Source organism: Rousettus aegyptiacus, unplaced genomic scaffold, assembly GCF_014176215.1.
Source record: "Rousettus aegyptiacus isolate mRouAeg1 unplaced genomic scaffold, mRouAeg1.p scaffold_m13_p_13, whole genome shotgun sequence".
In the NCBI taxonomy this organism is placed as follows: Eukaryota; Metazoa; Chordata; class Mammalia; order Chiroptera; family Pteropodidae; genus Rousettus; species Rousettus aegyptiacus.
In genome coordinates, this window is record NW_023416288.1 from 10,195,766 (window position 1) to 10,222,560 (window position 26,795).

The following is a 26,795-nucleotide window of genomic DNA, read 5'->3' on the forward strand; positions in this document are numbered from 1 at the left end:
GCAGCCCACAGTGAGCTAAGAAGCGTTTTACATTTTTAAATGGTGGGGAAAATATCAAAAGAATAATATTTTGTAACATGTAAAAACTTAATTAAATTCAAATTTCAATGTTAATAAATAAAGTATTATTGGAACACTACCACACACATTTGTTCCCACATTATCAAGGACTGCTTTCATAGTACAACTGCAGTATTAAGCAGTTGCAAAAGAAACTAAATGGCCCACAAAGCCTCAAATATTTACTATTAGGCCATTCACAGAAAGTTTGCTAATCCTTGATCAAGATCTTGAATTCTCAAATTTTATATGCATACAACTCACAAAAAGAATCTTCTTAAATATAGATTTTGATTCTGTGGTCTGAAACTGCATTTTAAACAAGTTCTTGGTGATGTTAATGCTGCTGATCCATGAACCACCCTCTAAGTAGTAAAGCTCTGGATTACAACTTTAACATAATGTGCAAAATTTGCTAGTCATAAAACATTTTTTTCAAAAGTCGTTTTCAGGGCATTTCAATTGTGTGTGTGTGTGTGTGTGTGTGTGAGAGAGAGAGAGAGAGAGAGAGAGAGATCAGATCACCCTTTTATTGAAAATCAATAATAGTGTAATAGTGTATCTGGACAGTTTGTAAGTACAAATAGAAAAAACACACAAGAAGAGAGATAGTCTATGGCAGTGCTACCCTGAACAAGCTGGATCCTGTCTGATCTCAGAAGCTAAGCAGGGTTGGGCCTGGTTAGTACTCGGATGGGAGACCACCTAGGAAGACCAGGTGCTGTAGGCGTAAAAAGTAAATAAAATAAAAAATAAGAGATTGTAAGCTGGTAAGGTCTTTCCATCTGTGAGGTCAACCAAGGGTTGTAAATAAAATAAAAAATAAGGGATTGTAAGCTGGCACGGTCCTTGCAATCTGCGAGGTCAACCAAAGGTTGCCTCTCCTTAAAAAAAAAAAAAAAAAAAAAAAAGTTACAAAGCATTGATGTACACTAAATTTTTAGGGGAGGATTTCTAAACGTTCTAGCCTATATAAAGTATTTAATACACTGACATATACCTACAGATTGTATTTTAAAATATAGTTATTCATGTAATAATAGAAAAATTATGCATGCTATATTCCTACATTAAAAGTGTTTAATTCTAACATACTAGTAATACATATGCAATATGCATATAAAATCTATAATAATTGTTAGGTTATAATTGCTTGGTTCTTTCCTTTTTTGAAGAAAATTATCTCAAAATATTTTTAAAATTACAAAGAAAATAGTTCCAGTAAATTATTGTAAGTATTGGCTATGCAGCAGAGGGGTAGCCCTAAGCCTCTCTTTCTCAGCACCGATAGAATGACAAAGTAGGCCATTGTGCTGGAAGAGCTTTCCCAGGGAGAAACTAAGGGGTTCCCATCTGTGCTGTGTGGAGTGCTCTCTGTTTGAATTCTCCCCTCTTTCTAAATTGCTTCCTCTCCCCTTAGGCTGGTATGGTGAGGATGAGCTTGTGATTACCTTCTCTTGGGAGGTCTCTTTGTGCTTATGAGATTTAGCAAAACCAAGGAAAGGACACCTGGGGTGTCCAGTTTACAGCAGCTCTTCTCTAAACCTTAGGGAGAAACACTCTTTTACTTGGGTTAAGATTCCTTGTCTCTTGTTAGCAGGGAAGTATGCTCTAGGAACAAAATCAGGAAAAAGACCACTAAGCCTAATACCAGTCTAAACTTTAAAACTAGAGGATGGTGGAATTCCCAGTGTTTGAGGGATTAAAGTCCTGGTAATAAAAACAAATAAACACATAAAAATATACTTCCATTTTACACTGCAGTTGCATTCCTGGAAAATCCCATATATTTTAAAACATGCCCGAAATACTATTTTGCTTTACAAGTAAAATAGAATGAGACTCTACGTTCAGATAAGATAAATAAATATTTCAATTATATGAATGCTAAGCAAAACATTTCAAACTCTTCCTGTATTGCAGTGTGACTAGCATCCCTGGCTGTCAACCACTAGATGCTTGGTAGTGTCCCTCAATCATTGCGAAAACCAAAATAAATGCCTTACAAACCCCAAATGTTTCCTAGTGCTACAAAATCAATTAAGAACTTATATCATAGAGCAAAGAATCAGAATAATAATAGTAGTAGTAGTAGCAGCAGCAGCAGCAGCAACAACAACAACAACAACAACAATAAAGCATGTTAGATTTTCAGGACACATTACCTTAATTGTTTTAGCAATGAGTTTATCTCAGCTACTTAAATAACGTATTCTTTTGCACTTTGAAAGCACAAGAATGTACATTTTTGTACATTCAATGTTCTCAAATCCAGTCCTGGAGGCCACTTTTGGGGCGGTGGTGAGGACAGCGACCTCGCACTCCCTGAAACTCTTCTGGAAATGTTTGAAACGGCTGCCATCAGGCACGGAGAGACTACAGGACCAGAGAAAACCAAGCGAACCTCGCCTTCAGGCGAGGACTGAGCCAAGGCAGACGCACCATAACCGAAGCAAAGGAAATGAAAGAATATGTTGAAGCAGCTGTGCATTTCTACCGAAAAGCCATTGAGCTCTATAGGGCCCACGCGTCTATTTCTGTAAGGCAGCTGCAGTCTACAGCAAACTCCACCTAGGCGAGTGAGCGGTGAGGGCTGCGAGTATCTTCTGCATAGATTGGTCCCACAGCACAACTCAGAACAGGATGAGCTTAGAGCGTTCCAGTTTTGAAGAACACCGCGGCAGCAGCCTACTACAAGAAGGCTTTACAGCTGGATGCTGACGACACAAGTCACATCTCAAACCAGCCAACAAGCTGAAAGAGGCACTGAGTCCCACGGGAGGTGATGTCAAAGTTGCCAACACCTCCCGTGGGACTCAGTGCCTCAGTGCTGAACAGCTCGTTTCATGAGTATGACATCAAACCTCATGAACGATGCCTAAGTTCGGCAACTCACGTCCAGATGATTTTGGGCAGTTCAACTCCTTGGGGGCTCCCGGCACCAGCCCCTTGCAGAAGGACCTGACCAGTCTCATTCAGGAGGACCAGCAATTCGCTCAGCAGATGCAACCGCAGAATCCAGATGTGATAGACCAGCTCTGAAGTCAAATCCAAAGTCAGATCCCCCTGCGCCAGCAACAAAGACCACAAAGAATAACTGCCCACTCGGTGCCTCAGCGTTATTGTGTGACTGGAAGCCTTCTAGTATTTTGCCATTTTCTCGCATTGGACTGCCCAACGAGAAAAAAGAAAAAGGAAGGAAGAATGGAAGGAAGGAAGAAAGGAAGGAAGGAAGGAAGGAAGGAAGGAAGGAAGGGAGGGAGGGAGGGAGGGAGGGAGGGAGGGAGGGAGGAAGGGAAGGAGAGAAGGAAGGAAGGAAAGAAGGAAGGAAGGAAGGAAGGAAGGAAGGAAGGAAGGAAGGAAGGAAGGAAGGAAAGAAAAACTAGATCTGCATGTTTAAAATATATATCATTAGACATCATTTCATATTATTAATAGGGGCCTTATCTACCTGTTCAACTAGTTTCATGCATTTTTGTTAGTTTCACAGTCTTCTTTACCTGTCTCATTCTGAGCTTGGTCAACAGCTAATTTTCTTTATTATTTCATTCAACATCATCTACCAAGCACATGTCCGTACCTAGGATAGTGATTAATTTTTTAATCTGGTCTAGCCTTTAAATCAGACAGGATTATCTAATTATGTTATTTATGGGAGTGAAATTGAGCCCCTTTTTCCTTACTGAATATGTTCTAATTCTATAAATCTAGCAATATTATTTTATGGTTTGCTCCTACTAATTCTATGAAAATTATAAATTTCATGCATCTGAAATTTTTATATACAGAAGAAATACTCACCTACTGTTGGTATCTGGTCTTATTCTTTTACATTTTAAGTAGGTTTCTTTTTGCACATCTAGTTTAAACTTTTACTAACCATGAGACACCTGAATGGATAGCATAAGAAACCAATTATTATGCTTTCTTTTATAGATATATTTTCTGGGAAATAAGCCAGAGTCTGATTTAACTCATCTCTAGTGCTGTTAGCACTTTCACTCTGCAAATGGTAATAAAATATATTCTTCCTAAATAAGTTGGTATCCATTTAAGTGTATTTACTGACAATTCTATAGAACTATTTAGTTAGAACTTTAATTCCTTTTTTTCAAATCCCAAATTGTGACCAAGATTTATTTGTAAAGTTACCATTCCTATTATGTTAATGTTTTTCCTCTTTTCTTTTTCCAATGTTAGCATGTGCCATTTAAATCAAGAGTCCCAGTGCAAGAGTGGTTTCTAAATGTAGAGTTGGAGTAACTTCTTTCCTTTTCTGTAATTTAGGAGCTGCTTCTAGGTTGATTCATAAGTCTAAAAACAAGGCAGACTTTATTTTTGGTTTTTCTAAAGTAGAAGTCACTTCAACAAATTTAAAAAGCACTATAAATGACTACCTTTGACAACCTGGAGACCAGGAGTTTCTCACTGCGGAAGTGGAAACAGCTGGACTACTTAAGTGGCGGTGAGTCAGCCTGAGTCACAGTTCCACACCCAAATGGAAAATGCAAACCCTGGGGACTTTAGGGGATCCTTAAGACCTGGAATCCCTTCTGGGGCCTATTATTGTGTCTGGACTGCCCTGGTTTCAGAGAGTATTTCTAGCTCCTTTTTATTATTCTTGTGGTTCCCCATCTTTTTCATCTTAATTTATAGTATTCTTTGTTTACATTTCCAATAAGTCCTTGTGAGTATGAGTAATTGCAGAATAAATTAAGATACGCTCAACACATACTCGAATGACATAATCCTAGAGAAAACTTCAACCTTCCTATACCTTCCTTTAGTCCGGAAGTCTGAAGAAGTCCAGATATTTCTGGAGTCTCCAAAGGCAATAGCACTTCAGGTCTAACACACTGGCAAGCAGACTTAATGAAATATAGGATATACAGTATTATTTTCATGCCCATGTAACTAAATTTAATAAAAACATACCTAATAATGACCAGTTTTTACTCTGGCCAAGAACTCTGCAACTTTTGCATGCTTGATATCCATAATATATTACAAACACTCTGTGAAGTGGATGTTGTTATCCCTATGTTTATGTAACAGGTAGAGTCAAAACGTGAACACAAGATCTTCGACCCCAGAGCTCGAGCTATTACCAATTATGATAGTTAAAAGCCAATTGTACTTGTTTTCCTGAACAAATAATTTAAATTTTAAGAAAAAAAAGGCATAATCACTTTGGAAAAATCTCAACATAACAAGCATACATTAAGCAGAAACTATATTCAAACACTGTTCTAGTTACTAAAGAATTCATCAGTGAATAAAACAGAAAAATGACCATATGGAGCTTATATTCTCTAAGGGGAAAAAGACAATAAACAAAATGAATGAGTAAATAAATAGTATTGTGGTGAATAATAAATGCAACAGAGGAAACAAGTCAAGAAAGGAGAGTATAGAGATGTTAAAATATTAAGTTAAATTAAGTTTATTTTAAGTAAAATGTGGCTAGTAATGATTTCCTGAGAACAGATAAAAATCTGAAAAAAGTGAGGAAACAGGGCCTTCTCCATCCTCAGTTCAATCTAATTTCCAGGGGAAATAACATTCCAGGCCAAAGGGATAAGTTTGAAGGCCTTGAGGCACCTGGGAGCCTTGCTAGAATGACCCAGAAATAGCAAAGAGATCCGTGGGAGAGATAATGAAGTAGAGAAGGAGAGGCTTCTACTCTGATGAGTATAGAAACTTGTGTTTCAAGCAGAAGAGGAACATAATCTGTACTATGTTTTTAAAAGGATTTCTCTTTTAAGGCTTTGTACTTTTCTTTTAAAAGAATTTGTTTTTTTGTTTGTTTGTTTTTTGGTTTTTAAGGTTTCGTTCGTTTGAGTAGTTTGTAGCCATCATCATCATCATGTTTGATCCTGAGAGGCAAATAAGGGAGAGAAAATTCTTGGACCCATTTTACAGTCTGAGACATTGAGGCTGAAGTAGGCTTCTGGTAGGGTCAAGGTCACAGCTGATAGAGAAGGGAGCTCTGAAGCTGCATGAGACCATGTCCTGGGTAACAGCTCACCCCACAACCTGCTCCACAGCCCACCCCCCGTGGTGAATGATCAACCTGAGAGATCTGTTAGAAGATAACGCACTATAATTCAGAAACAAGATAAAGGTTCCTCAGACAAGAGTCGGTATTGAAGATAAAAAGCAACGATTTGGACTCCGGACATATTTTGCAGGTGGAACTGACAGAGTTCGCTAATCAACTGGATATGGGCTATGAAATAAAAAGCTGATTCAGGCCTGACCACCTGGAGGAATGGAGATTCATTAGCCAAGATGTAGAAAGTGGTGGATGTCGCAGTTTTAGGTGTCTTGCTAAGAAAATATGATGAAGAAAGAAAGAGACAAGAGAGTTGAAAGAATATACAGAATGATCATAAAGATTGACCACAGAATGTATTTAGGCTAAAGAAAACTGATACAATAAAGGTAAGGTGGGAGGGACAGTGTACAGGTGGTAGGATCAAGGACCATAGGCCCTAATGAGGCTGTAGGGTTGGGTTGTTGGACTCAGTACTGGACAGGCAATTAATTTAATCAATGTAAATTATGACTTTCTCAAGTCAAAAAATTATTGGACCATGCCCTAGCCTATATCTCTGATGGAGGCCAGCTCCTGGGACTCTCATGTATTCTATTTCCGTATTAGGTTTAGTTAACCGAGATTCTTGGAAATGATTAATAGCTGAGTAGTTTTCTAATGATCTAAAAATTGAAATTTCTAATACTTAATATATGAGTATTTATAAGGTTAGATTTGGCTATTTGGGAGATATTTTAGAATTCCTGAACTAAAATAGATTGTTCCATATTAGCAGTCAAAACCCATATTCTGGGTCATTGTATTATAAAGATTTAAAGTTTCATTAATTTATTGCTTTTTAGAATGGATGGAACACATCTCCAAAATTTAAAATCTTAATATTAATCTAATGATCGGCTTTCTTTTATAAAACCATTTTACAGATACTACTTAATTCTTAAGTAGATTATAAAATATTATATTTGCTCAATGTATTTTTTTAAAAAAGAAGAATGTGACTAGTTGTGATTTAAGTTATAAAAATAATTATTTTATGCCTAGATGTCTCAAAATCAAGTGGGGCCTTGAAGTTTACGTACAACTTCCACATTATAGATCCCCATGTTTTGAGATTTGCCATGATTCCTTGTAGAATTAAGAAAACACTTGATAGCGCCATTCTCCAAGGAGTTGATTTTATTTTCCGTAAATATCTGCATGCTCCATTCACAAGCTTCTGAGGATATATAATTAGGTTTTCATTTAAAAAAAGTGTGGGTGGTCCCCCCCCAAAGTTTTTTTTGCAATGCTAATTAATCATGAAACAGTATGTGTTTAAGACTATAAATTCAATTTATTATTGGCTAACAGTTTACTTTATTCTCTTACTTTCAGAATGATTTTGATTTCTACCACCCTGCAGCTTTATCAAAGATGGAATCATATTTGAACAATAGTACATATTCTTATTGTTGTAGCCATCTAACTTATCGTTCCTAGAAAAAGTTACAAAAGTGGAGCTTACTCATATACATTAGTTATAGTATTTTTGATTTTTCAGCAGGATAAGAAAGAATTTTCATTTTTTTCCTGTTATTATAAAAGATAACACAACATTTTGTATTAAAAGAACTAATGTTAAATTGTGGGGACAGGGGAGTTGGATTGTCACCTCCACAAATGTTCAAATTTGAGATGCGAGATAGCTCACCATCTTCCCAACACACTAAAATACTGACCATTATGCCTGTTTCTATTGTGTATTCAGATATCCTTACTCTAAAATCTATGCATTATTTTTGAGGTTTAAGATACTGTCTCTGAAGTTATTTTACATTATCATTATCTAATCATAAAGCAGAAAAGTCATGGAAAGAATATTATCACATATGCTTCACTGGACAATATAGAAAGAAAAAGATCCTGAGGAAGTGGGTCAGCCAAGGGAGATAAGTTCACGTGAGGTCACAAAAGGACACTTTGCTGGCACTTTGCATCTGTCAGTTGAAATATTCATTTAGAAGAAAGACAATTTTTCCACTTCAACAATCACACAGTGACGCTGGTAGTAATGTTTTCATTTAAAATATGGCAGTCATCCTTTTCAATCCTTTTCATTGTGTGATTAAAACCTTGGTTTGTTTTTTGTTTGTTTGTTTTTGTATATTTTTAGAAAAACTGACTATGTAATACCTACAACAACAAGAGTACAAGTAGAGATTCAGTGATTTGTATTATTGGGACAGTGCAAGTTTTTTGTTTGTTTTTTGTTTTTTTATAAAGGAAAAGTACTTTTATTAGGGAAGAGAACAATATGTAGATGATTTAATTTTATGAACCAGGAGTACAGTGTAAAGGCTATAAAGGAGTACAGTGTAAGGTATAAAAATGTTAACTCAGAATTATTAGTATTACATTATCAATGAAAACAAAGTAATTTAAGTTGGGCAAGAAAATACATATTTTAAATGGGAGAATTTCCTTTTGCCTTAATAAGGAACATATAACATGTTTATCTGTATTATTATATTATATTACAAAATTATTATATATTCTCATTCTTTAGAAGACATTCTGACTTAAATAAAACATTTATATCTGGTTTTTGAACAAGTCTATTATATTTCTATTAGGGTCAAATTTTATAACAGTATAAGACTTATTTATTCCTTATAGGTAAACTTGCATACTTATATAGACACATATACCATGTACATAAACTCTTAATTATAATGACAATGATAATTATCGATTATCAGTTTCAGTAAGTAGTTTCCATGCGTTAACATACTATACAAACTTTGAGATAGATTACATTATTATACTAATTTTATGGATGTGGAATCCAAGGTAGGGACACGTGAAATAACTTGCCAAAGACTGCATAATGTGCAAGAAACTAAGCTGTGTTCACATGTAATAAAAAATATACTGTGAAGGTGCCAACATGGCCAGGTGCCTCAGATAGTTCATTTTTAAAAAGTCTAAAAGTTGTCGATTGGCTTTTCTAAATAGCTTACGTGGAGTGGAGTAATAAAAGACAGCTTTTGGTAGGGTCAGGCATGAATTGGAAGTCAGAAAGTAAAGACATTTGTTTTAATAAACTACGGATAATATTAAATTTTACCAATCTTTAAGAGTATCAATTTCTGGCAGGAAAGGAAGTAAGAGATGGATCAGAGAAAGCTTCCAAGAGGAAATAAGACTTTTTTTGAACTTGAAAGGCAACTAAGAACTTTGTAAAAGATGGTCTGAAGGCAGAGGCAAATATGGGCTGAGGGAATGGAACAAGCAAAGCATACAGACAAGGGTTGACTGGAAGAGGAAGTGGGAAAGAATGAAGCTGGAGATCTAGGAAGAGGTAAGATTAGAGAGACTTTGGATGGTTTGCCAAAAATCTTTAACTTTATCCTCTACGTCATAGAAGGCTTTTGATAATTTGAAGCAGAGGCAAAATATGTTTGAGTTTGGGTTTTACATAAAGCACTTTGGCAGCATTGAAAAAGATGTATTTGCAAAGGGGAAATTTGGTATTAGATTGATCCAGGAAAAAGAAAAAAAACATAATTTTAAGGGAAATGGTAATAATGATTGGGTAAAGGGAACACATGTACACTCATATAAAAGGTAAAATCAGCAGGTCTTGGTCATTATTTGGAGATTAGTAAGCAATGAGGCTTTATCTCTTGGTTTTCTTGCCTGGATGGTGGGGTGCTTGTTGGCATCAAAAATAAGGTAGGGAACATAACACAAATTACAGAAGGATGTATTCAATTCTGGACAAGTTGAATTTGAGGTTACTATAAAACACATAATGGAAATGCAAGGCAGAACAAAGATATATAAGAATAAGTCAAGAAGTTATGATATTGTTTTGTAGTAATTAGTCTATGGATTCCAGTTGGAACCTGAGATTGGAGCTGCAAGGATGGAATACTCAGCAAGAGAAAATTCAATAACAGAAGTTGGCTAATGAGATAAACTGGGAGAACAGTAACACTTAACTTTCAGACAAAGGAAGAAGAGCCTAGGAGGAATAAAGAAACTATAAACTGGAGGTAAAGCATAGAAGAGCCAAGGGAGGAGAATTTCAAGAGGAAAGTAAGTGCTATGTAAAACAAGAACATTTGGCTTTGGTCTTCAGGGTGGAGAGGTCACTGGTTTGCTTCATGGGGGCAGGCACCTTAGTTGGCATTAAAGCCAGGTTCTTGTTTTTTGAACAAGAAGTAAAGGTTTAGGATCCTCTGAATCTCACATTTCCCCAAATGATTTTTACCGTTATCCTATTTGTAGGTGGCTATCTCAGTTTCTGTACTGAAAGGGAGGTTCATGATTCCTATCAGCATTCTCAGCAGTTTTATGCAAAATAACCTTATGTTGCAAGTGTAATGTGATAATTTTGTATAAATTGGTTGTAAACTGTAGTTTTTTTAGAAAAAATATTTAATAGAAAATTATGTATAAAATCATCTTCTACAATTTCCACCACTGGGAGAGAAAAATATTAGACTATATACTTAGTCATTGGGCTCTTTATTAATACGCAGTATATAAAGATATTATAAGCAGTATATAAAGATTGGTCACCTTTGGGACCAATCGAAGTTCAGTGTCACCCCAACAGTAGAGGGCAGGTAGAGGGATAACAATGACGCATACGTATAGTTAGCATTTTCCTCAGTTCTTCCTCAAATGACAGCAGTGAAGAATCACAGGTCATTGAAATTTAATTGAATTTTATTAAAAATATATTTTATAAAGTAAAAGAATACCTCAAGGAGACACATGGAAAAAGACAAAGTATGTCCCCAAGGAAGCACATGGTCCCAGTGCTGCGACCAACAAAAAGGCATAAAAAAGAAGGGCCCAGATGTGGGAAGGTCTTCCTTATATTTGGGCTCTGATGAGTTGTTCCAAAGGCATTCCTACGTGGTTGGCAAGTGAGGTCATTTTGATTGAAACCTGGCTGCTATATAACTTTGTCTGGTGCACATGGGAGTACCCAAAATTCTACTACCATTGGGTGTTCTTTGGGTGGTCTCTAGGCTGGGCCCCTATTCCTTTGTTTCCCCTGTCGCTCCTGTTTGACTAACTACTTAACATTACAAAATTATTTCCACTACTTATTTAAAAAATGTAGGCTTGTAATTTTGTTTTTGCTCCTTTAAAATTATTTAAAGGAGGTATGTCAGGTTCTACAATTTGTATTGTCTTAGAAATAACCAAATCTGTGCAATTGTCATATCTTTACTCAATCCTACAATTTTATTTTATAATCTGAGAATGTGATTATTTGTACATACTGAAAATATGAAAATCTAAAAGTCAGAAATCAAAATCTCTCAAAGATGATTTGTTTTATGGTTATTAGGAAAACTTCCAGCTCAAAATTAAGTCTTCTTGAGTCCGGAACTAGTAATGGAGATTGAGAGAAAGTCTAGAGATATATAAGCCTAAGAATTTGTTCTGTATTATATAACATCAATTTCCTTTTTTTAAAAAATAAAGCTCTCAAGAACTTGCGGCTCTTCATTATCATTTTTAATAATTAGTAAACCCAATGCAAGTATATACACTTTCAAGGAAAAAAAGAAAAATATAAAAGAACAAGGTGATTATTTTAGCCAGAATTTCTTCATATTTGGTAACTATAAATAATTATTTCTCTGCTTTTTACTTTTACAAATATTTTGGGCATATAAGTAAGAGCATGGAGTACCTACTTACATTACACATTTTTGTCTATCAAAATCCTATTTGGTTAATAAAAAATTATTTAATATTTTAACAGTATGAGTCATTGAACTAAAAAATCATATTTTTCAAAAAGTTTTATATAGTGTTCTGATATGCTCATCTATGCATTTTAAATAGATTTGGTTGGGAATAATTGTCTGTTTATATATTTTCTCAAGAAAAAAATTAATTGATCTTAGTTGCCAAATTATCTAAAATTCTGTCTATTTTTTACCATAATATGAATTAGTGGTTATCATTATAAAACATCAAGGACTTCTTTCAGAGTTATAGGAAGTCACATTTTTCACCTCAATTTTGGCTCTAATGGTATTTGCTAGATTTCAAATTTCTGGAAATTTGACACAACTGAAATAATAAGAAACTGGGTGGGAAATACTTGTTTGCTTAAGTAACTATGAGAAATGTGGTTACAAACCACATGATCCATCTGATTCAGAGAAGGGAACGCGGTTGGAAAAGGAGCAGGTGAGGAAGTAAAATCCAGGAATAGAATCCTGGGAGAGAGCTTCTGACTGTAAGGTCAAGATCCATGGGAATTTCTCTGAGGTTTCAGAAGTGTGCTCTGTCTAGAAGCCCTGACAAGCTCCCTCTGAAGGAATGAATGGAATGTGGATTCTCCACTTTACCTTGGCCTGTGAAAATACAGGGAGCTCTTTATCATTTTGAAGGCCTCAGCCAGCTGAAAATATTAGGGCTCACAGGAAGAAGGTCCAGGGTTTCCTTCTAAATCAAAGTGGAGACTGAAATATGCAACCTTAGTGATCATATTATCTTGGCATTATTTCAACACATATTTTAAAAATGAAACCAAATAAATAACAAATTGAGAAATAGGGGAAAAGTTAAAAGAATTCATTATCTAAAAGCCCATCTATAGGTTTGGCATGATCAGACCTTTCACTCAGATTATGGTTTTGCACAAAATCATGTTGTAATCTTTAAGGCCATAAATAAGTTAAGCATGTGCAGCATCTGCTTAATTATTAGGATTGAAGATAGGAAACTTAAAAAGCATTATAGAATCACAGGGTTGGCACAGGTACCGGTATGAATTGCACAGCTTGAGACATAATTTTCTCTCTCTGGGCTTCAGTTTCTTTATCTGAAAAATAAAGAAGTTGGACTTGATATTTAAAATCCTATTATCTCAAGTTCTTGATTGTTTTAAAAATGACCTTTTATCAGACACCATGCTTTGTGCCTTAAATAAGTTTTCATTAATCCACAAGAAGAAAGGAAGGAAGAAAAGAATGTTACAATTTAGGTTTTGGGATGCCTATGGAAAGATAAGGAAATTGAAGCATAAAATTGTTAAATAATATGCCCAAGTTCAGAAAGGTACTAAATGGAGGATTGAAACTAAGTCTGAGGCACTCATTAACCCATTATTTTTCTTAAATCATCCTGTTTTATTTATAGTAAGTTTACTGAGCATTGTTAAGGGTGGAAATTTTTCCAGTAAAGCGGCATTAAGGATTTACTCTGATTCTGTTAACCAGGGTGTGGTAATCTGCTCAAAGATATGCTAATTGCCAACTTCTGATTCTGTTAACCAGGGTATGGTAATCTACTTACTTGTTAACCAGGGTATAGTTCTAGGCTTTATGAACTGCCTCTAATGGAAGCTCGGGGCTGATTTCCTCTGACCCTGTGTGGTAGAGTGTCAGTCCCGGCTGGCTAACAAAGGCTCACAATTCATCTCAATTGGCTCCGTGGGTCTTGGATTTGATTGCACCATAACAATACCACATGAGTGAAGATTACACTCTTACAGTTCTCATAATGTTCGTTTTAGTCTCATACTTGTTCAGTCCCAAACAGATTTGCTTTGGGGTGAATTCTGTTCCTTACCCTTTCTCCTACCAGTCCGGGGATGGACAAGTTGCTCTAATTTGTTACTTTCTCCCCAGCCCAGCTCCCTGGTTTTTCAAATAAAATGACTACTCATTTATTTATTTATGTGTGTTTTTTTTAATCAGTAATTATTTAACAGATGAGCCCTTTTCCCTAAGAATCCAAGCATATTTTAACATCATTGTGATTGGTAAGATTTTTTTTTTTCTTAAAGTGGATGGAGAATTTGAGGAACTACGAAATAAAACTATACTTTTTTAAAAACAATTTTATTTTTTAATTAAAAATTATTGGAATGACATAGATCAACAAAATTCAATTAAGTTTCAAGTGAACAATTCAACAGCAGTATTGTGTGTTCTATAGAACGAAGCTATACTTTCATAAAAAACTATTTTTGTTTTATAAAAGATGCATACATATTAAATATCTTTTATTAAATTTTAATAATATTTTATAGAGCATGTATATTTTCTTTGAGATAGATGGGTTATTTTTCTCTTTTGAAATAATCGAGAGAAATGGAATCAAAGAAGCATTTTCTGTGACTTCCCAAGGTTATTTAACAAACCAGCTGCAGAATTGCAGAGTTTAGTTCAAACCAGCTAAAATTAAAACAAGAGCATACTTTAAAAAAAACAAAGCTGTAGAAACTTTAAAATAATCAGCAGAGGAGATTAAAATACTTAATATATACTAACCAAAGAGATTGTTTTATTTTTAATAAAAGGCAGATATTCTAAAACACATAGCTGTTCTTGAAAGATACTGAGTTTCAATTATAAAATATCCAGATAAATCAATTTCACATAAGAGATTAAATCTATTCAGTCCTGCTCAAGGTTATGGAACATATAATAGAAAAGGGCTTTTAGAAATTTACTTGAGTAAGTCATTTTGATCTTGTTATCTTGATTGCTCTTTATCTCCTGATAGTTTACTTCTCAACTTTAGTGTTGGATTAAAAAAAAAAAGTTGATCAGCCTTTACTTTGTCCTCGGCTACTGGTTGTAATGAAGATTCTGTATCTGTAGTATTCATTCCAAAGTGTATTGTGGAGTCTTTGTTTGAATGGTTAATTCCAGAAATATTTAAGAAGTTTTCTCTACCTAAAATAAACATTTTGAAGGCCCATTAAAGAATAAGAGAAATGATGAGTGGTGTGTTTTATGTTAAGCATAACTGTGGCTCAAAGAGTGAAATCTTTGCTACGTTGTAAAAATAGTTTTAATTCCTCTTCATTAAAGCAAATAATTTGGTTGCCTGAAAGTCTAAGATACCCATATCATCTAACCAGAAAACAAGGGGCTGAGATATGTGTGGCATTTGTTATTTGAATTCCTATGTCTTTTTGTGGTAGAGTGATAACTGGCAGGTATATCATGAAGTACAATCAAATACAAAGCTTAAAATAAAATCAGGTCATAAGTTGAAATATTTACTAGTTGATATCATATTAACAAATTCTTACTGACATTTTTATGACATTTACTTAGTGCAAAAGATAAATTAATCTTACTCTGAATATCTAACATATGTAACTGATTATTCCATAAAAAACCTGATCCCTTAATGTGATGCCTTAATATTTGAAGTCTTTGACTAGAAAAAAGAAAAAAATGGAAATATCACATACATTAAAATACTTGCGATTAAGAAAAAAAATAACCTAAGTAATACTCCTTAAAAAGAGCTATCATCTAACTATCATTATCTATCTGTCATCTATCTATCTATCTATCTATCTATCTATCTATCTATCTATCTATCCATCCTCTATTTCTATATCTATCTATCTACCATCTATCATCATCATCTCTCTATCATCTATCATCTATCTATCTTCTATTATCTACCTGTCTATCTATCATAATTTTTTGTACAGTTGAATAATAGTGCTAAATAATCACTAATTAATTTTAGAGCAATATATTCTAAAACTCAAACTTTCTTTACTCTCATTCCATAGCAGTGTTCACTATAGAATGAATACTGGAACATAAAAAAAAAAAAAAAAAACTTATTAAAAAGTCAATGTTAAAACAGACAGAGGGGAGAGGGGTTGGGAGGCTGAGAGAATGGGGTGAAGGGTTAAAGAAGTACAAATTAGTAGTTGATAGTTGGGCACAGGAATGGGGAGCATTAATATGATGGCTAAGTGGAGGACCAGGGGAGGGAGGGGGCAATTGGGGGGATCATTTTATTAACATTATAGATGTCTAACCAATGTACTGTATACTTCAAACTAATTTAAATAAATAAATTTGTTTTTAAAAAAGTCAGTGTTAAAAAATGGGATCTCTCAAAAAAAAGCAAACAAAAAACTGGTAGTTCCATGACTCTAGAGATATCCAAATTTATATAACATGTACTTGTGTGTGTATCTGAGTGTGTGTGTTCTAGAGAGAATTCAGTTGTACATTCAGTTTATATATGAACACTTACAGAATTCATAATTGTAATAAGTAATTTTAAGGTGCATTTTCTAATAAAAATGCATGTTATATAGAGAGGTATATGGGATTAAAATTTTAAAAAACAAAATTATAAATATATAATTTATCATAACATATTTAAAGTCAGTTTCAGCTTTATAAAATCAGGTAAAAGTAGGTTTTGCTTTATATCCTTATTTACTGTAGTAATAATCTTCAATATAACTGTTTCTAAAAGAAATAAAGACAAATATATGGTTACTATTTAAAATTAATAGTAAATAGTCTAAAAAGTATAAAATTTTTGCTTTATAAAAATTCCTAAATTTATTGACTATAAGCTAAAATTACGTATGGCAAAAAAAAATTACATAGCTCACAATCCCAGCACAATTTCTAACAATTGTGTAAAACTACCAATTTTCATGCAGCTGCAAAATTTCATACCATCGCATGTTCTGTAGACAGTTTTTTTTCCAAGTGAATATAATTAATTGAATATTTATCGTCACACTTCTAACCTCACTGTTAGAAATGTATGGGAAATTCTTAAAGCCAAATTTTTCACTTAGCAAATAAATGTGAACAAAAATTATCTTTTAATTACTTAATGTCAATCTCAAAGTAATATAAATGTTACATTAGATCTAATTTTTTTTGAAAAATTATATTTAAAAATTATATTATTCTGATTATTTAAAAAGTCAATTTAATTCCATCATTAGTTTTATAATATATTCATCAAATAGTTTGACATTATTTGAAATTCTCTGTAGGAATAAATTATCAAGAGTCAGAAGATATGAGATTCAGCCACTAAGATATTGCACTGCCTTCTAATCAATCATTTTTTCAATGATATTTATGAACTGAGCCAATGATAAGCTCTCCAATGCTATACGACAATTAAATCTTATTGTATAACGATTTTTAAACTTTTGACATTATAAAGGAATAACACTGATTAATGACATAAATAGAAAGATAAAATGGTAAGAAAATATAGTATCATAATTTAAAAAAAATAAAATTATTTTTGAAGTAATAATACCTGTACTTGCTTAAAAAAATAAATAGCATATAATGTAGTGTCCAAATATGTCTCTCTCTGTTCTTGACCATTTGTACCCAAATCCCACTACTTAGAAAAACTCTCTCCTAATTTCTTGCTTTTTATATCTTTAATTTTTTATTAGCCTTTTGCAATTAATCTTTTAATGAAGCTATTTAGAATATTGAAGTCTTTTGGAAGCTTCTGCATTCTAATGAGAATAAATATTCCATTCTGTTTATTTGCTTTGGGAGCCCTTACTTTTAAGCGTACTTTTAAAATGAGGTTATCAATTTGGAACATTCTTCATAATGGCCATCAGACTTCTTAATTATTGTGGCTAAGTTGGTCCATTTTATTAAAAGGACACAAAATGAAGGACCAAAATGTTTGTACATATAACCAAATAAAGTCTCTAAAGAACCTCTTGAAGAGACTTAGAAAAGGAGAGTCCCATATCTAGAAAAGTACACAAAAAGGTAGAGTACTCACCAAGCAGGTAACCCCTCAGGTGCAGTGGTTGCAAGCCAACACAGAAGGACAGTCATCTCCAGTGTTGTCATTCCCCAATCTCAAAAAAAAGCTGATGACCTTGATCAAAAAGAGGAAGACTGAGAGGACACAGGTTCAGAAGAAACAGTGGTCCAGTGAGCACAAGGGACTTTGTGGGTACTGCACTCAATACCAGTTCATGAAGGTCAGATCACTTCATATCCCACTTCTGGTGCCAGAAAATGCCAACCTTAAAAAAAAAAAAAAAAAAAAAAAAAAAAGCAAGAACCAGTTCAATAGGCAAAAGCCTTTACTTGGGGAAAGAATTTATTTGGAATCAAAGAATTATAATTCAGGGTACATAGATATAGGTGAAAACCCAAATAGTGTTCCGAACTACAGAGGAGAAAAGGATTTTTATGGGGGAAAAAATATGAAGATTAAATAAATTATTTACAAGGAAAGTTCATTGGTGCTGATAAGAAATGGCTAGATTTGTACTCCACTGATTGGTCAGGTAAAATGGTTACTAGTCAAAGTTCACTTTTATCAATCCTTTCAAACAGGATATTCTTGTTTCGTGTTGACTTCTTCAAACATTGGTGATTTCGCTCATTTCAAAGTTTCAGAAAATAAGATGTGCAAGGCTGTTCTTCTGAAATGACCACTGTAGCTCCATTTTAAAATGGCTCCACTTATGTCAACTTTCACAATGGAATAAAATGTTTAATAGATTCAAGTTAAAGCCAATAGCTGTGTGATAATCTACAGCCAGGCACAGAGTAATAAAAGCTTGAACCCTGCTGCTATCAGTGGCAATTAAAACAAAGGAAGAATTTCTAAATTAATAAAAGCTCATGCAGCAATAAACTCAAGAGAAGATGGTGTCTTGCATACACCAGGAGGAAACCTGGAGAAAGGAGTCAACTTTAGTTTTAAAGTTTTAAGTGTCAGTGCATAACACTTTAAAAAGTGCTACTAATACATACAGAAAAATCTAGAGAATCAAAACTGGCCTGTACTGGAGTGCTCAGAAGTACCCCTCATGCTGCTGGACCCTTACTGATCCTAACTGGTCTTTATTGTCACTACATTACCTTCCTCCTTCCTACACCCTCCAGCTTTAAATTCCATGTCATCACATATAGCCACTGGGTCAATGAAAGTACAAATTAGATCCATGGATTTTAGAGCAAAAGAGTATAAAACATTTATTGATATGGTTTCAGATTTCTTATCGTAACTGGCCTTTAAAAGACTAATTTATAGACTGTCTTCTATAAATTATCTATAAAAATGATTTCTTTTTTTTCCCAACCACATATTTATGGGAGGCCAAACAAACAAATACAGCTGCTCATGACCCCTTTCTATTTACACTGAGAGCTCAGCAAACTGTAGTCCACCAGTTTTTTGCAGGTAGTTCTCCTTTCCTCCCCAATCTATATTATGTTTGCACTTTTTTTTTTTTTTTAATGTTTGCACATGATTGTGCATGGCTCTCTGATTCCTAATGTGGCCATGGTCAACTTGTTGCAGGGCTTCTCCTCTCGGTCTTATCGCAGGGACCAGAATGATCGTGTAAATACACAAATCAGATTAGGACATGCTTCTGCTTCAACCCTGCTGTTTTTCCCAGTTCATTTGTTCTGAAACTCAAGTCTTTAGCATGACCTAGGTGTCATACACAGAGGGTTTGACTCTACATGGTTATCTCACTCCTTTGGGTCTTTACTCAAACAGAATCTCAGTGAGGAGGAAGTCTATGGTTAACCCATTTGAAATTGTGACTGTATCCTATCATTTACTATCCTCATTCACAGACATATTTTTTTCATAGCATTTACTTATATCTAATGTATTACATCATTTATTTTAATTTTTTATTATGTTTCACTATTCTAGAATGCAAGCTCCATATGAGTAGGAATTTTTTATTATTTTGTACACTGCTATAACTCATTACCTAGAACAGGACCTGGCAATAATGCAATAATTTTGTATTAACTGGATGAACTGAATAAATACCCATGAGCATCTAGAATATATAGACACAATGTCATACTCTAGAAACCTATGATTAATGAGACATACAATCTAACTAAAGAGCTCAAGTACAGTGGGGAAAGAGTTAGAGGATATAGAGTGTGTAGAGGATAGAGAATTAGATAAAAACGGTTTACTCTTTGTGACATTTCTTATTCAGTGTTTCCCATTAGCACTTGAAATGTATAATGTTTTCCTAAATGACATCCAGTTTAACATAATGTTTTTATGATAAAGAACTCTATAACTATATTCCCAAGAACATTTATAATCATGTCTGATATGTGGACTATATTAACATACATAATATACATGATTTTCATAGAGTTACTTATAAAAGAGTGAACTGACATTAGCATTATTTCCATTAGAACTGTAATCATAGAAAGCAGCTATTGGGGACAAAAATTAAGATCTAAACTTTAATATCTGCCAGCCTATCCAAAATCAATGAAATATTCCTATTTGGAAATATAAGTTGGTTGACACGTTTAATTCTTCTAACACATTACTCAGAATTATGTGTGAATTATATATGTAAAGCGCACATGACTTGGCTTAAGAATTTAAAATGTCATTTCATTTTTTTACTGCAATATGCTAACTGTGAGAACTACACTAGCTATAATGGCATTGTATGTACCGAACTGAGGGTGCCTTAAAAAAAACATTTTGAGGAAACTGTCTTTGAATGTGATACTGAAAACAGTCGTGTTCTTTACTAAATTATTCTGTATGATAATAAGAAGAGATTGCTGAATATTGAAACGCATATGGATCAATCCAAGCACAGAGATGTTAGAGAAAGTGTCAGATGAGCAAAATAAACTAGAAGATATTCGTTCTTGGCCAAAAGTCTACAGAAAATGGTAAATAAATTGTAAGAGAGTTATTAGTGATTTTGTTTCTTTCATTCTTATCTGATTCAGGATCTGAAAGTATTTATAACTTCTCTATATTTCCCTGGAAAAAAATATTTTTAATCCTTGTTTTACTTCAGTATTTTAATTGAACGGTTTCTTTACCAGTTCTCACTTCTGGAAATTTTTAAATTTAAATTTCTAGTATATGTATATGAGTTAACTATTACTTTTATTCTTTGCTCTAGACTGTAAAAAATATCCCAAATCTCAAATTTAGGTGTATTTTATCTTAGATATCTAATCCAGAGAATTAAGTTCTGCTATTGATTGTCTTTTACTTCTTTCTGACTGCAGATATATATTCTGTGACATAATTACTCCAGAAAAAACTAAATTATCTATCATCCCATAAAATAGCTTAGATTTTTTAGGGAAGTGATAGAAATAAGAATTACCAGTGGGACTTGTATTTTTTCCCATTGATTGTTTATCATACTCACTGATGTTTAGAGGTTGCTGCATGATAAATAATTCATTATGAATTGAATTATTTTGTTAGATTTTCTCTAATGAAAATATATATTCCAATAGTGTAGTAAATAAATAACATAAAAAGCAATAATTTACATTTAAATAATTAGAGTATTACTCAAATCTCACAGCTCTGTGACCTTATACATGTCAATTCTTCTGAATGGACAATGAATTCCTGCCTTCTTCACATTTTATTTCATCATTTTATTTTCAGTTTACTTCCGCTGAAGCCAAAGTATACTTTTATTGAAGGATAATGCTATATCTTACAAAAGGCAGGGCTGCTTGGCCTGGAAGCAGGAAGGAGAGAGCTATCAGTAACCTAGTAGTACTTGCTTTTTATTTCTTATCTTTACTTCTCTCTGAGTATCCTTTTTTTTATCCACTTATGCAACCTGGCTTTCTCGGCCTCTAAATATAGATAACTGACGATGACAGACCAGTAACTCCTGAATTTACAACCCTCAGTTTAAGTTACACCTATCTACACTGATTAAATCCAAATTCCTAATTCCTAAGAGAGAACATCTGGAGCAGTTGGGGTCAGGGGTTTATTTATGGTCTAGTCAATTGCGGTAAGTAGAGAGGATCTAATAATAATATATGCCTGTCAAAGGCAAATCCTGGTGGAAGGCTTGGGGAAGAGAAGGGTAATTCTCAGAAAGGTACAATAATCTTCTACTTGGCTAACTTCTTATAAAACCATCAAGGCCTACTTTGGGTGTCATCTTTTCCAGTTAAATCTTTCTACCCCCACCACTATCCCCAAATCTGGGATTAAATTCATAGAATTTAGTGCCACTAATATAACACTTATCTTGTCTTTCTTATTCACTGTACACTTTGTGTTTCCCAAAACATTTCAGTTTCACAAGGCTCAAAGTATGTGTGTGTACTTTGTTAAATTCCTTTAACAAAGTTTGTAAAATTGGTAGCATGGTTTGGTCTATACTGAACCATGTTTTTTCTTTTTTAATTTTACACACATAAATATTTATTTTCAAATATAAAGAACACAAGGTTTGCTATACTTACAAATTGTAAAAGTAATTGCAAAAAAGATAGCAACTTTGAACACATTAACATTTATATGATGGGAAAAGATGCATATTTTTTAGAAATCACCAAACGTTTGCGGCAAATATATTTTGCTTTTTTAATTTAATAATTTATCTTGATAATTATTATTTATTATTTCTGTTTTATTCTCTTTGTAATGGCTGTATGATAACCTCTTTTAAGAGTTTGGCATAAAATAGTTCACTGGAATTTTTAATGCCAATTTATGACTCATTTAGTTGGTTCAGATGGTCTACAAATATTTTTCAATGATTTGCATATATTCATCTTCTATTCAGACCTATTGGTATCTATTCTCTTTGTATTTTTGTCTTACATTTTTTTCTTGTGAAATTACTAATAGTCTGATTTTCTATGTTTGGTTCAATGAGAACAGAGGGTGTATTCCTTACAATAGTAGAGGGGGAAAAATGGTTTTCTTTGATTTTCAAAAATTATAAAATATAAGCAAGAATTTTATATGCATATATAATTTAGACAAAGTTTTTAAAAATAATAAGTTCACACGCATAGTATAGAGGCTTAGATTTTTCAAAGGTTAAGATATACCTACCTACATTTTGCTTGTTTTTATATTCTTCCATCAATTCAACATGCAGGAAATATTGGTCATTTATCAGGAGCAGAACACAATTGATATTACACAAAGAGATTACTTAAGAAGAAGAACAGAAAAAGATGGTAGGTGGAATCCTACGGGAAAATGACATTGAATTATTGTGTTTAAGGGGAGAAGTATAAGAGATTGAAAAGTATAGGAAGCTGAGAGAAGAGAGTTTTAAACAACTCCACCCTGGCCCAGTCTCCAGGTTACTGGAAATCACTGCCTTTTCACTTAGAGTGTATGACACATCGCCTCTCATATGCCTAATTCTTCAGGTCAATACATGTTTCTCCACAATTTTTCAGATCTTTAGTAATGTAAAATGAACCCATCTTGAGTTTCGTTACTTCAGTGCACTGCTGGGTGACTGGATAATTAATGTTTTCAAGAAATTTAAACTACTGGTTAATGATACACCAGATAATACCTTTAATATAGCAACTGCACACTCTTAAAGGAGCATTAATGTCAGAATTCGGGGCCCGCAGCAGGCTCCGTTGGCAGGAGGGCGTACCTCGACCTTTCTCAAATTAAACCAAATGAAGATTACTTCACCATATTCTGTTTAAATTTCATGTAATCTTTGTTTCTCTCTATGTTAAAGACATTTCTCAATTAATTTATGTTGAATTAAAGTCTCTGTTCATACCAAGTTGTTCAATCTGACATTTATAGTTTGCAGCCTGCTTTTCACCTGTAGTATTTCAGTGTAGCTATTCGGAGTTGAAAAATCTCTCTTTTTTTAATGGGAATTCAAGCACATGAGAAAGTTATTTAATTTATACTTAGAAAACTTGTAAAGTTAGGTCAGAAGTATTACTGCATGATTCCAATGAAGAAATGCTATCTAGACATTTGCATTATTTTTCACTAGTTAGTATAATTAGATTATATCTACCTTATAGTTCATGCATCTCATAATAAGTGACCAATTTTGCTTGGCAAATTTTACATTTTAAGAAATTTAAAAAACTGTCATTAAGGTAAGATTATCAAGTATAATTCAATGAGATGACTAGGGAATACTTCTGTCTTCCCCTACTCTATTTATCTTTCCACAGTCTCTAAAATTACTTGCAGATTTTATAGCATCTCTGCCCTTAAATGCCTATGCAATAGGATGTACACTACTGTGAATATTAGTGTGGTACAGTCAGAGTTTTCATTGCTGGGATATTATTATCCATTGATGAAGGCTTCCTCACCCAAAGGTTCTCTGTCTCTGGTAAAAATTAAATGCACTGAGCCAACTTGCATTGTTAAATTCAAGCTGGGCCCAGCAAATAGGAAATTGTAGCATTGTTTCTTTATAAAGAGGCCATTGCCTGTAAAATACCCCAAGCTATGCAGGAGAGTTTATAGTTCTGAACAGACATTCTTATTACCTTGGAGTAACTTTGGGATTTATTGCCATCATTATTGCCTAATATTTTGTGAGAGGTAGATCCTGATTAAATTCTTCTACCTTATATGTGGATTTTAATAGATGTTTTCACTGATGTCATAAATTTTAATATGATTTTGCCTTATTTCTAGGGCAAGAAAATTCTTAATGTCTAACTGAAATGAGTTTTGAAATTGGTTATTACTGATTGTTAAATAAAATACTAAAGATTTTGTGAATATTTTTAGATTTACAAATTTTGATATGGGAGTAGGAAATGGATCATTTAAGAAACAAATAATATACAGATTAGGTTATAGAACATATTGAGGTAATATAAGACTAACTTTTCATATCAGCATTTTAAAGATTCTATTTTTCAGCCTTTTGGTTTATGATATCACAGAAACTTTCAATGAAATTAGAGCCTTGTAATTCTACACAGGGAGCACCTTTTCAATACATAATAAATATAAAACTGTACCTGTACCTTGGGTCCTTTTGCAGTTCAGTGAGAGGAATAATTATCCAAACAAAAACTTTAATTGCTCAAAGTATTGAATTCTCTTTCAGATTACTTTTTGCATGAGTAATAAAAGTAATTGTAAAACTAAGCCAGTGAAATTTACCACATATTCAAAGTAATGTTGATGTAAAGCTAAGCATTTTTTTTTTTTTTTGGAAATCTTATTTGTTGAACAGCCAATAAAGTTCAAAGAACTTGGCTTTTGCAGCCCAACACCTTCTCTGTGGAGAAAGGTGTTTACTGCAAACCACCTTCTCTTTGCCAATCAGCACCTGTCAGTGATTTAGAATCAGAAGACCCCTGCCAAGCAAAATGTTTGCCGAGAATTTCTTTTTTGCTGATAAAATGAAAAAGGTTATATAAATTTTATATTGTGTTTTTTTTTTTTTGTATATGATCCAATGTTAGGTAGACACACTTATAATTGGTTAAAAAATGAATTTCTCTGAGTTTTTTTTCATTAATTTAAAAAATATGGATAAGTGAAAATGCTAGTAGACATTTTAGGAACACAAGACTTTTTTACACAAAATTATTATGAATGCATTGATTTTCTATTAGATATCAGTAAAAATGCAGCAGTGTGTTAAAGTGTAACTAATATATCACTGTAAAGCAATTAGCATTTCAAGTGACAGTTTGCAAAGCAGACTCTTTTACCTGTGTCTTTAAAATTTTACAGATGATTTCTAACAAAATAAATTTTTCTTTCACTTGGGTTAAGACTTTTTTGGGAGGCTCGAGTTTATCATGTCGTAATGTAGTAGACAATATGTATAAGCCTATAGTAATAGAATATTAATTTTATGTGATAGTAAATCATAAATTATAATTATGTAAGAGCAGATTTTAGTACTTATAACTATGTTTTTTACAATATTTTGAATTCTGGAATAATAAAATCTGCTTAATAACGGGTTTGCAAAACTGAGTTCCACCATTTTACAGCCATGTTCACTGAGTTGTAGTTTCCATTCCTTGTTTAAGAGATGGCTGGATTTCAACTGTAAAAGAGTGACATTTAGGTGATTTTTAAAAAAGAGACATATAAATTTACCAGATGGATTCAACAAATTTTGGAAAGTCCTGAAATTATAATAGTCCAAAATAGTAATTTTTTAAAAAAGAACTAAATTAAAAATTAAATGCACTTTCTTTCAAAAGAGTTTAATTATATTGGTACATTTTAGAGAAACATATTATCATGATCATAATAACTTTTTAGCAGTATATCAAATATCTCATCGTCTATATGGTATGTAATATGTCACATAAATAAGAAGGAAAATTTTTATTCAGCTGTTACCCTGTTAACAAAACATTATCCCAATTATTTTGTTTTATAGCTTCACTGATTTTGTTTCTCTGATTTGGACATTCAGGTATATGTTACTACCTGTCCAACAATTCTGCCAAGTTTTGAGTGGAGATGTAGAGAAATTAACAATATAATCATGGAGGGTTTCTTATGAGAGAAACCAACAGTAAGCTAACATGGCTTTGAATGTACAGTAGACCCCCCTATCTGCAGAGGATGTGTTCTAAGACCCCCAGTACTGAACCCAAATATGCTATGTTTATTTTCTATACATATATACCTATGATAAAGTTTAACTTATAAACTCAGCACAGTAAGAGATTAACAACAGTAATTATAAAATAGGATAATTATAATTATATACTTTAATGATAGTTATATTAATGTGGTCTCTCTCTCTCAAAATATCTTTTTGTATTGTACTCACCCTTCTTCTCATGATGATGTGAAATGATACAATGCCTACATGATAAGAAAAAGTAAGATGAATGACATAGGCATTAAGCTACTATAAGGGTTGCTTGAACGTAAGCATTGTGATACCAAGATAGTTTACCTGATAATAAATATGGCTACAGAGTGACTAAGAGGTGAGTAGTGTATATAGCCTGGATACCCTGGACAAAGGTATGATTCATGTCCTGAGTGGGATGGAATAGGACTGTGTGACATTTCATCACACTACTCAGAATACTGCATAATTTAAAATTTATGAATTGTTTATTTTTGGAATTTTTAATTTAATATTTTT

General features: G+C 33.2%; 2 pseudogenes; both read left to right on the plus strand.

The window, feature by feature from the left end:
* Positions 1 to 671: 671 nt before the first annotated feature.
* Positions 672 to 790, plus strand: LOC118610955 (annotated as a pseudogene).
* A 1,731-nt stretch (positions 791 to 2,521) lies between these two features.
* On the plus strand, positions 2,522 to 3,157 carry LOC118610797 (annotated as a pseudogene).
* Positions 3,158 to 26,795: the final 23,638 nt, after the last annotated feature.